The 11,873-nt window shown below is 38.2% G+C and overlaps 1 long non-coding RNA gene across 1 annotated transcript in view; it reads left to right on the top strand.

Annotated features, from left to right (window-relative positions):
- The first annotated feature begins 7,681 nt into the window (after nucleotides 1-7,681).
- Nucleotides 7,682-11,873, top strand: part of LOC107085225 — an 8,313-nt gene continuing 4,121 nt past the window's right edge. The window contains exon 1 of the long non-coding RNA XR_001481254.1: nucleotides 7,682-7,755. This is a non-coding gene — a long non-coding RNA (uncharacterized LOC107085225). The remainder of the gene's footprint in view (nucleotides 7,756-11,873) is intronic.

Below are 11,873 nucleotides of genomic sequence, written 5' to 3'. Positions count from 1 at the left end.
TCTCAACCCTTCTGTATATTTTCACTGAAGTGAATAAAGTAATCCATGTATGAAACTTTTTGGGGCTTTTTTTTTTCTTTATTTAAATGAAAAATTAGTGGGGGGAAAATGACAGGAAAATTGTAGATGCTCCATTGTGATAGTCGGTGTCATTCAGTCCTCAGCTAGCTAAGCAACATGTACCTGTGGGAAGTGAACACTAGGACACTGGGAACAATGGGCTCTATACACAAATCCACTTCTTCCTGAATTTAAGGTGGCTCTTTTGTTTCCCATCTTTTTATACTGGATGAACTGATTAATCCAGGTGTGCCTGACCTCAGTCATCATGGCCAGTTATTCTTGGATTAATCAATTGATCCAGTAATGAAAGGCAGAAAATAAAAGAGCTGCCAGCCGTTCATTAAGTAGAGGAGCCCATTACCATGATGAATCCAGTGATCTCTACGTATTCACTGGATTGCTGATGGCTTGAAAAAAGTGAAGCCACCAGTCGCCATATTGGCATCCCCACTTCCACGGAGACGCGCCATAAAAAATAAGTGTGATACCGTTACCAGTATTGGGTGGGGCCCCCATTCCAGCACTAAAACAGCGGTATTGGTATCGGCGAGTACCAACAAATAGGGCACCGATACCATTTTGAGAGCCAAAAGTTTATTCAACCATGTCACCCATTGCAGGTAGACCATTAAAAAGTTCTACTGGATTCACTTTGTATTAGTCTTTTTGCTGCCTCACAAAGGTAGGCAGCAGCTTGACAGAGCCATGATGGTAATTATTTTACCACATTAGGGGCAATCTTCCATATATCATTGTCTTGCTTAATTGTAGTTAAACATTCAACCTCCCAGTTATTGAAAGGAATCAGCAATATTTTTAATGTTCCTTCTAATTTTTTTGAGGCACCCTTTGCACTAAGTTATAGACAATGGAATTGATCTGCAAAAGTGTTAATACACTGTTAATAGAAATACATTTCTCCAGTGGAAAGAATGAATAATCTCTGAAATGGAAAATCAAATCTAAGTGTTTATCAATATGTGTTTGTTCTTACCATCTTGCTCTTGTAGGCAAGCATGTAATGCTGCATTGGAAGGCCACTTCCCGAGAACAAAGAACAAAAGAGAAAATCTGTATTTTGGAATAAAATGCCCTAGTGTCAGCAAGTTAATCATCATTTGTTCAGAGGCTCCATCTCTACCTTTTAAATACATGAAATCATTATTAATTAATTCAGATTTGCAGTCAGATTGACTTAGGCAAACCTCAGTACCAGTTATCCTACTTGTGCCGCTGGAAGACGCCCTTCCTTTTTGCCATTCTCTGCCAATTTCTATTCCCCCCAGCATTTGCAAATATTGCTACCATTAATTTCACATGCAGTACTTTTATTTTTTTTTTCCAGACGTTTTCATATATGTATTATAAGTTTGTTTATAGATACTTACTCCATATAATGTAAACATTTAAATTCAGTCACACTCCATGTTTGTGCACAAACTCTTTGCCAGTATAGCCGATTCAGATTACTCTTTTTCTAGCATTTGCTCCTGTCGACTAAGCTTCCATCCTGTTGAGTCAGATATCTAGTCAAATAGGTAGTTCCTCTCCAATGTTAATACATTTTCATAATATGGGGGAGGAGCACTGCTGTGAAGATCTGATGCAATCCGCTGACAATTGACAGCCTTTTAACTAAACACCATTTTATGACAACCCAAATCTTTCTTATGCCATAGGTGGATGGCATCAGATTGTAATAAATAAATAAATTGTTGTGGTAGAAATGAACAAAAACAAAGGAATCTTACACCAGCGTCATCCACCTCCACCTTATAGAAAACCACATTCTTGTTCTCAGGCTGCTCTGAAAGATCCTGTAAGAAGGTAATCTGTGCATTAATAGAAACGTGCAGATGATTTACTTTTACACAATATTAATTTTTACCCATAAATATGTTTTGCAATAAAGAGATTTCTATTCTATTAAGAGCAATCATGTATTCCTTGATAGCTTTTTCTGCCTAAGGTGCTTCCTCCCTCCTTTGAGCAACACATCACATTTAGGTCAGAGAGACTGCCACATAAAAATCTGTCTTTAATGTTTAAAGACCAGCCTGTCTCCTGCATCCTTAAGGATGGTCTGGAATTCATCCTGTGAAGCAAAATGCTTCCCAGAACATTTTTAACCATGTGGTTAATAGGATAACCATCTGGGATTGAAGAAGCATTGTGTTTTGTTAAGTTATTTACTTCAGCATCACCAATGCTATTATATTGAGAAAGGGTTGGCATTTTAGGAAGGAATTTAAAGCTTTCTTCAGGTAATTTATAAGCTTTGGAAATTAGAAATCCATCTGCGTCCACCATTGCCTGTCATTGGTAGGTAGGGGCTCTGAGAATCAGTGCGTTACTCCAGCAGTGATAGGGCAAGAATAGGGGTATACATTCAGCATATATCATGCAAAATTTAAGGGTAATGTATTTTGCAATCTTGTGTGGAAAGAAAACATTCTTTCCTTAAAGGATTCAAGATCATCATAACAATTTAACAACATCTTAATTAACAATTTTTGTTTAATCTTTGTATATAGCAACTGTTCTAAACAGCTGTCATGGAACCGTAACACAGATATTATTGTCAGGTCTAAGCACCTAAAACATCATACATACATACAGGGAAACAAAAGAAAGCACAGAGACAATTAATTTAGTTTCTCGCGAGGAGAATAGGAAGGAGACTTCAGAGTTTACAAATCTCCAACCCAATCTGCAGTCTTCAGCTTTCTGCTCGCCATTTATTGAAGAAAAGGGGATGTCCCTAATTACATCAGCTGAGGTTTAACTAAAGGGAAAAGGGGACACAAAAGGATCTTACTTTAAACCTCAGCACATATGTTAAAACAAAGCATGTGGTTGTTTTGCAATTGAATTGTTCCAAGAACACATGTTTAGAAGAAACATGTGATAGAGGCTGTTCAGGTCTCTTTTACAACCCGTCTGTTGCATGACCTTTATCTGGAACAAGCTTAAGCAAGAGTTAATAAAAGATGAATCACACATTATACATCATAATAGTTCATTAGAACACAACCCATTAAACACAAACGGATTATAAATAAAATATTTCTAACAATAACCATAACCAATAAGACAGCTGTGCATTTTTGAGCTTTTTAAAGCTCTAAATAGTCCCCATTCATGGTACCTAACCAGACATTTACTGTCATTCTAGTAGTTTAAACTTAAGTTTAGGCTGCTCCTAAACTCTATGTACCCAAGTAAACCAAACTGGAATCCAGTCCAGCCTATTCTTTTGAATACATGTTACCAGCAGCCTGTCAATCACACTATGAACAACATAAAGTAAGTCATCATTAGTCCTTAAGAGGAAGAACAGTGGTAAACGTGACGACTAATAAACTGAGAGAAAATGCAGCGAAAAATTCAAACATTTTTGACTGGCACAAAAGGTGAACCAAAACCAGCTGTAGTGAAGGTACTGGAGAGTAATAAGAGAAAACACAAAAGAGTCAGTTTTTCCAGAAACTACTGGTAGACTGAACAATGCAGAAGGCTCCCTTCTGTTCTGTCTGGTTCAAGTTAAATTTCATTACTCTAGTTTTGTGTTTTAACTCATGTACTCCATGTTGATATTTAATCACTTCAAAAATACATTTGTTGGCACTTCTGTAATGTACGAAAGATGGCTGTTCATGTAACCAACATAATAAATAAATACCTACATATCTAAAATGTATCAACAGGCTCCTTAAAAAGATGATTATGTACATTTACTTGTTATGCCATCATATCAGACTATTTAAATAACTATCAAATCAATACTAAATTGAAATGTGACTCAAAGTGGGAATTATGAGGTTCTTTTTTTTTTTTTTTTTTTTTTTACAGCGTCCTGTCTGCTAATATGGCAATGAGAATAATTGTCTTGATGCCAAAAAGAGCCCAACAGATTTTACTTTCACAAGTGAAGCAGTACGGCAATTGCCATATTGCTCCACTTGTTTCATGCATATAAATTGCTTTATTATAATTATGCAGGGGATTTTACAGTTTATATGGACACTGCAGTGTAAATGGAACAGAAGAGGAAAAACAGAAGAAGAAAAAGAAAAAAAAGAGAAAAGATGAAAGAAAGAGGAGATAGAAAGGAGATAATGACAAAACATTTTCAGTCTGCTTCATCACCTGCAACGAGATGTAAAAAGAACAGCACAACCCAAGGACATGGTACGAGATATACAATAAAGCAACACCTTAAAACCATCGCTGTAGTAGTATTATTTAGTCTGACATGTACTCTTTGAAGATAAGAGATTATGAGGTTCTTGATAAAACCCAGCCCAACTTATTCTAAAATGATTACCAGCTCTCACTGTTATCATATTTATATTGTCAGTTTTAAGGAAAAAGAGACAAACAGTCCTGCGTCCCATGTGAAAGAAAGTCTGGAGTTGTAGAACAGGCAACCAGCATTTCTATCCTACCTGAACTCAAAGTTACATCGATGATTAAAGAAATTAAATTGTTTAATTGTTAATTGTTAAACAAAGCATAAAAATAAATTGCTACCAAACTGTTTGCGACGTTGATCATTGTTTCTCCTCTCGGTTTCTGTGTCAACTAGCAGGGTTTGGGAAAACACCCTCAGTGAACACACCTTTATACAGGGGAGAAGATCCTCCAAAAGTCCCACTCCCACTGATTCCTGTTGGAATCTGAATCCACGCTGTGGTCTTCTTCCCGTCATATTTGGTGCCTGCAGAGTTTCTCATCTGATTATTGTTTTTTTTGCATTACTGTTTGAAGCAAAGTAAATTTTGTTAATGAAAGTAGAATAAAAAATGCAATCCAGAAATGAAACTTTGAAAAGTTCTTAATTAAAAGTTTTTTTTTTAGATTAACCTCTCTCTATTTTTAACTGTATATTTTCCTTTATCTTTTCATATTTTAGTTTTTCAATTTACAAGTGGAGTACAAGTGTGCCAAGGTCAGCTTGGAGACTATGCTCCAAGACTCCAATGACCCACTTGTGTTCCAAGCACCCACACTGGGAGGAAGTGGACCCCGCTAGCTGCTACAGAGCAGGCAAAGGCAGCACTCCGACACCGCAACATCGTGGGACATGTTCAGGAGGGGAGGAGTGGCCTTGGCCTAGCAGACCAACTTGGAACAATGCCAATCCAGCTCAGAAGCGCAAGCTGGTTGTCCAAGATGTACGGCGGGAAGAGGAAGCAGCAAGGTGCACGCAATCCGTGGCACAGGCATAGCAAGAGCAATGGATGGCATGGGAAGGAGTTGAGAAAAGAAAGCTCTCCTGGCAAGATCTATGGGAAATGGAGGCATTCAGGACAAGCTTTACCATCGGAGCTGCTTATGATGTTTTACCGTCACCTGCAAACCTAAGCCAATGGTATGGCAACGACCCCACGTGCTCCTTGTGCCGAAGTCCAGCAACACTAAAGCACATTTTAGTGGGATGCAAGACCAGCCTTACCCAAGGTCGCTACACCTGGCGACACAACCAGGTGTTCAGAAGTCTTGCAGCAGTGCTGGAATTCCAGAGAATGAGTGCAAATGCGCTCCCCCTCCTCCATCCCACCAGCAGCCAACATTTTTTGTTCGAGAGGGTAAAGCCACCTTCACCATCACTGGTAGGGCTGACATTGGGCAGCTGGGCAGCGCACAGTACTGGAAAATGCTGGCAGACCTGGACAAAAAGCTGTGCTTTCCACTGGAAATTGCATCCATCAGCTTGCGTCTTGTGGTCTTCCTCACTCAAGCTGGTGTACATCATTGAGCTCACGGTACCCTGGGAAGGTGCCGTAGAGGAAGCCTTTGAGCTGTAGAAGCTGAGATACACCAATCTTGCAGCAGACGCCCAACAACAAGGATGGGACGTGAAGGTATGCCCGGTGGAAGTAGGCTGCAGGGGATTTATAGCCCCGTCAACATCAAGGCTGCTCAGGGAGATGGGGGTGCGAGGGAAGGCCCACAGACAGGCAATCAAGGACCTCTCCAAGGCCGCTGAAAAGGGGAGCCAGTGGCTGTGGACCAGGAGGAAGGACCTGGCCTGGGGCTCCAGTGTGTAATGGTTGATGGGAGTGAACTTGAGACAATGGGATTCACTGCTGAAGCCTCTGGAGGCGTTGTTTGCTTATCAGCGAAACACCCAAGAAGGAGGACGCCCACTTGAGAACCCAAGGGATGCCATCACCCACTTGATGGCCACAGTGTCTCATCGGTGCCTTAGGTATCTATTGGGATAAGATAAGATCTTGTCCTACTCAACAGAGCTTTGTCAACTTTTTTTTCTAACTTTTTTAAATGTTTTAAATAAGATTTTTGGCCGATAAAAGATATTGTATTTAACCTCCATGCTGACCATTAGAAATGCAACTCTGCACCTCAACTCATCGAAAAGCCTGCGCCCAGAAGTGAAAAGAATTTGATCCGTAAAATGCAACTAGAAAAAAAATGTTTTATTCTTTAATAATTCTAAAAACTAAAGTTTAAAAAAATATAATTTGAAAAAGGTAAAAGAATAAAAAAAATCAAAGGTACACTAAATAAATCTATTTTTCATTAAGAAGATTTTTCAAAGTTTAAATTCTAGTTTGATTTTTTTCCCCCAAATTTTCATTTAAAAAACACATTCTTTGCTTCCAACAAATGTAGCAGTCATCATAGAGGAAACACATTTCAGTCTGAATATTGATCTTATGGTCCTGATTCATGGTTATGACAGCAGCTTAGTGTTAGAATAAGCAGAAACTGGTTTTGTATTTTGTCTCAGCTCTTTCTAAACCACAATAACCCAGAGCATAGACTGCAATAGTGCGACTGTAACAATTTTCAGTGCATGTTAAATGTATGAAAAAAGCCAAGAGGAAAATTCCCAAACCAGACACCCTGCTAAACCATAACGTTTCCACAAGATCTTTTCCATTATTATTACAAGCAAAATATAAGTTAAGTGGCAAGCCTGGTAGAGAAGAAGCTCAATTCTCTGTTTCAACTTTAGCTCTGATGGACCAAAGGAAGAGAGAAACTGCTTACGAGAGATTACACCACACTAGCACCTCTGAGCTGCATATTCAGGACCACTGCACTTAAAGATCAAAGTATAACAAACAAATGTTACCATGGCGGCTGCAGATGTGCTTGTAATTAGTTCAGCGTTTAGGACACAAACTCAGTGTTTGATGCAGGTTTGCTTTAGCTGATAAAAGCTGCTGAAAAGACAAAAAAAAAACCCTGATACTAAAGCTAAAATATAGACTGCAGCTCAATAACCTTGCTGACTGGACAGAGTTTATAGAAATATCTTCACATTATCTAGGAGTGTAAACATTACAGTGTGTAAACATCCCAAACATAAAATTATTAAACACCATTATGTTACATTTTCGCTATGTAAGGTTTTGATCAGTCACACTCAGATATAAGGAGAAAAAATAAGCAGAGTGTATGTCATAGTTAAATATCTTAGAGTTAATTCTGCAGATTGGTCATAAAAGACCAGCCATAAGCACACTGTAAACTCCATCACACACACCATGCAAGAGTAAGACAATAACTGTTGTCTAGAGTGACGAAAAGAGCCAAGTAAGGTTGTGGTTGGAGACGAGATGGGAGTAAATACTGTGTGGGTTTTAACGAACAAAAGAAGCTTAGATCTACCCTAGGAATGAAACAGGACCGACAGTTGGTATGGTTTTTGATGAAAAGGTAAGATAATATGACAGAGTAATTATGGCAAAAATGTATGTCATTTTAACTTGTTGCCAGATGGAGCAACTTCTGAAAAACTCTTTGTCGTGCTGCTTTAATTAATGTTTGCTACTAAACCTTGTCTCCTAATCTTTTACCAATACTCCTAAACCTAGTAGAATAAGAATTAGTAAAGTAAAATTGTGGTTTACTCATATGTCTTTTAAAACAAGTTTAAGAAACATCAAATTCTCGGCTTCTCTGTGAAGCTGTCATTCTGATTCTTATTTGAAAGAAGAGATGACACATTTTCCTCCCGTTGCTGTCACTGTTGGGAAACTGATTAAGTAACAAACAGGGGTAACCTGTCTATGTTTTGCAACTGTTTGTGAAAAGACAGCTGTTGCCACACCATCCACATGCAGAAAGGAATGAAACAAAGCAGGAAGTCTGATGATAATGTTTGTCTTTTTTTCCCCCACTTCTTTTTATTTTTTTTGGTCATATTCATAAAAATGCTTCTGAACTACTAATAGGAGTTGTACGAGTTATAAAGATTATGTAAAATAGATTTAAATGCTTTTACAATGTATACAGCTTACTAAAGCTTAGTGAAAGTTATAAGCTTGGCCTAAAAAAACAAAAAATAAACCTATTCACTGTCAAAATGAATCATTCTGCTTAATTAAATTAACATTTATGCAGTTAGACCCTCAAACTTTCATGCAGTTTTTAAGGGATGTTTAGACTTCTAAACTTCACAAAGTCAAACATCTTACAAGGTCATTTGAAGCAATGCTGAGTTTATTTATCTACATTCATAATATTTCTTATACGCTATCCCTTTTAAAAGGTTTTGTTTTTTCCTTTGGGGGTAAATAGACTCCTCTTTTTAATAAAGGCAGAAGGAACAGGATTTACAGGGTGTGTCCTTTTTCTTGCCTTATTTAAACATGCATTGTGTGCTTTGTTGCTCTCAGGTCACGTAATAGAGATGTCTTGATCTAAAAGAGGTTAAACCGGCTGCAGAGACTATAATGGTTTTATATTATATTATTTTATATTATGGTTGCTGGAATGAGTAGCTGTGGCATAGTTATAATAAAACATTTTATTAATTGATACATTTTTAAAATAATGCTTAATACACAATTCTAAGGTTGTTTAAAAATAATAAAATAATTTTTTTATTACAGTTGTATAGTCTGACACTGATAAATTTAGTAAATCAAACCTTTAAAATAATTTAGGTGGGAGAAAAATCCACTTTCTATAAATAATAGTTTTAAACTTTCTTTACAGTTCTTTATCTGTTGGCGTCTTTGCTTTTAGCAGTTTGTTAGACCCAGGAGACTAGGGACACTTGCTGTCACATTTCAAGAATTAAAACAAGAACATGCTGTATTTTTTTCATTTCCTTAGATAGAACCCATTTATCTTTCCATTAATGATTATTTGATCAGAACTTTAACAGGACTTGAATTACTGTTTTCCTTTTTCAAATCTAGTAGGATTACCAGACCGTTGGTCGTATTGATCTACTGTGGGTTAGTGGCTTCCTCCTTCAGTTCTCAGGCTAATCTTGCAGCTTACAATGCCAGAACTGTTTCTGAATTTTAGCCCATAGTTTGGTCTTTATTAAAGGAACATTTCTGTGTGTGTATTTTGTAAGCTACATTGTATTTTGTTTATTTTGTACCCCTGATCGCCAGTAACATAAAACCTGTAGTTTTTGAAACTGTTAATTCTTTGGCATCTTGAAACTGTTATTGTCAAATGTTTACATTCCTCAGAGCTCAGTTGCTTCTCTGCTTAAGTTATCAGCTTGTAGGATTAGGTTAGACAAAAGGCTTTTCTCTCACACGATATAGGATTATCTGTCATCTGAGAGTTGACCCAAGTGCAACCAGTTAAACCAGTAAGACTACTGGTCTTGCACAAGTTTGCCTGCTATTGACTGTACCCAAGCTACATGAGATAAAAATAAAAAATGGTAGGGTTTCATGTCATGATAGACTTTTCGTGAACAGCTGGACTCCTTCAAAAGGGGGCTACAGTGCAAGAGAATGTTATCAATATGTCATACTTGAAGGTGACTCTGGACGAGAGCAACTACAGAGGCAGGAGAAGGTTTAAGAGGTTTTATTGAAAAACAAGATAGTGGACGTGAACTGGAAGCTGTATGGTCTGGTCAGGTTCTTCTGGGCTTTGTAGAGAGGCTGTGGTCCAGTCTTGGGGCAAAGTGTCCCAGGTGGTCCGAGTGCTGATCAGTACTCTCTCCCTGGTTGGAGGTTTGAGGGTGGACAGGCAGGTGATCGCAGGTAGGTGGGCTGAGCGGTGGATAACCCAAGATCCTTTTCGGGTTCCTGGTTGTTTTCAGGCGGAGGGTCCAAGGTTTATGGTTCACGGCTGGGTTCAGGGGTCAGAAACAAGGGTTCTGCAGGAAAAGGATCAGAACTGGATTTAGACAAGGGTTTAACAATCACTAGGACGAGGTTTGAGTTTGGTCTGTTACCAACGCTGTGGTGTTAACGAACTGACGCCCTCCTCCTGGTTCCAGCTCCTTAAGAAGGGTGGTGATCAGTTCAGATGTAGTGCACCTGCCCGTCCATCCCTGCTGAGGAGAGAGAGAGAAAACCTGGCCTGCACCCGGATAGAACCTGGAGTGTGACACAATATCTTTTTTGGTGTTTCAAAATTTCACAAAATCTAGAAAAAATAAAAGGCCTGAGTAGCAACAAACCCAGTCAATGTTTAGTTAAATTTTACTTCACCAAAGTGTCTCAAAATGAAAGAATCTGGAAATGTATTTATTTTATTTTATTTTTTACACCTGATGAATTGCTTTTGCCACACAAAAACTATCAGTGAACTGTAATCTTTATGTCAGCAGTCTACACTGTGGTATAAAAACCATCAGCCTGGTGTTGTGGCTGCTGAGTAACTCAGTTCCCTTTTCCTCTAAGATGAAAAATGTAGCATAAAGTAAAGATTGAGACGCTGCAGCCTTTGAGCTCTGCTCCTAGTGGAAAACATCAAGACAGTTTATTCAAGGTCATAGTCCTTTACGTTAAAATAAAGGGATATTGCAAGAGGAATATTTTTACGTTCTGTTTGCTTTCCTCTGGTACAGATTCCAAATCATTCAGCATGAGGAAACTCATTAAAATGGTTAAACTAAAAATACTGCTACTACTTCTCATTGTTTAAAATGTAATGGCCATCATCACAAGGACCTCCTCAGTAGGACATTAGGAAGAAGTTCCATGTTTTAAGCTTGGTTAGGATGCCCTGTTCTGCGGATCTCAATTTGCATGGACTCGCCGAACAATAGGTCTTTGTTAGTACCACAGGTAAAAAAAACTGAAGTGTAAAAATGAAACCACCTGAAGCGGACTATTGTAATAACCGTTGTAATACTGATGCCATGCAGACAGCTGGAAGAAAAAAGTTAGAGACAATAGCCCCCATTTACGCTACCCTTTGGAAACCGTGACGAGAACGGTCTCACCACGGTAACCGAGATAACAATTGAATGTCATGACATGATATGTGTGGAAGAAGATATGTGCGGAAGAAGAAAATAAGCTTTCCATCCGATTTCAAAAACAATGTTTCCAAGGCAAAGCAAAATCAAAGAACCAGAAACAAGAGTTTAATGAGGTGAAGAAACACCAAACCAGGGGTGCAAGAAGCTGAACCATCAACAAACATCAACAAAGCTGGTTTTCCCAAACGCACATCAGACAGTCAGGCCGAAGTGTTCAAACTTCATCCAACAGTCTAGCAGCCATTACTGTCCTCTACTGCTAATAATTACCTAAATAGATTATTTTCCTTTACAAGGCCATTTAATTCCCATATTATTCACTTTACTGGTTTAGTCATAATTTAGTATTTTATTTAGGTTGTTTATTTATTCTGCTCTCAATTACCAACCCAAATTCCACATGGACTGTTCCAGATGGAAAAATAAACATCATCTATATTGATCTCAGTAAAATTAAGTACCTTCTGGTGGCACCTACAACCTTCCTCTCACTCTTAGAGAGAGCCTCACGTTTCTATGCGAGGAATTGCCTTTCATGTCCCCAAAAGAAAAATTATCTGTTATTTTATATGTATATTCTTTAGTA

This window comes from Cyprinodon variegatus, unplaced genomic scaffold, assembly GCF_000732505.1.
Source record: "Cyprinodon variegatus isolate N-32 unplaced genomic scaffold, C_variegatus-1.0 Scaffold119, whole genome shotgun sequence".
Lineage (NCBI taxonomy): Eukaryota > Metazoa > Chordata > Actinopteri > Cyprinodontiformes > Cyprinodontidae > Cyprinodon > Cyprinodon variegatus.
Note: the sequence above shows the minus strand (reverse complement) of the source record. Positions and strands in the feature narration are given on the sequence as shown.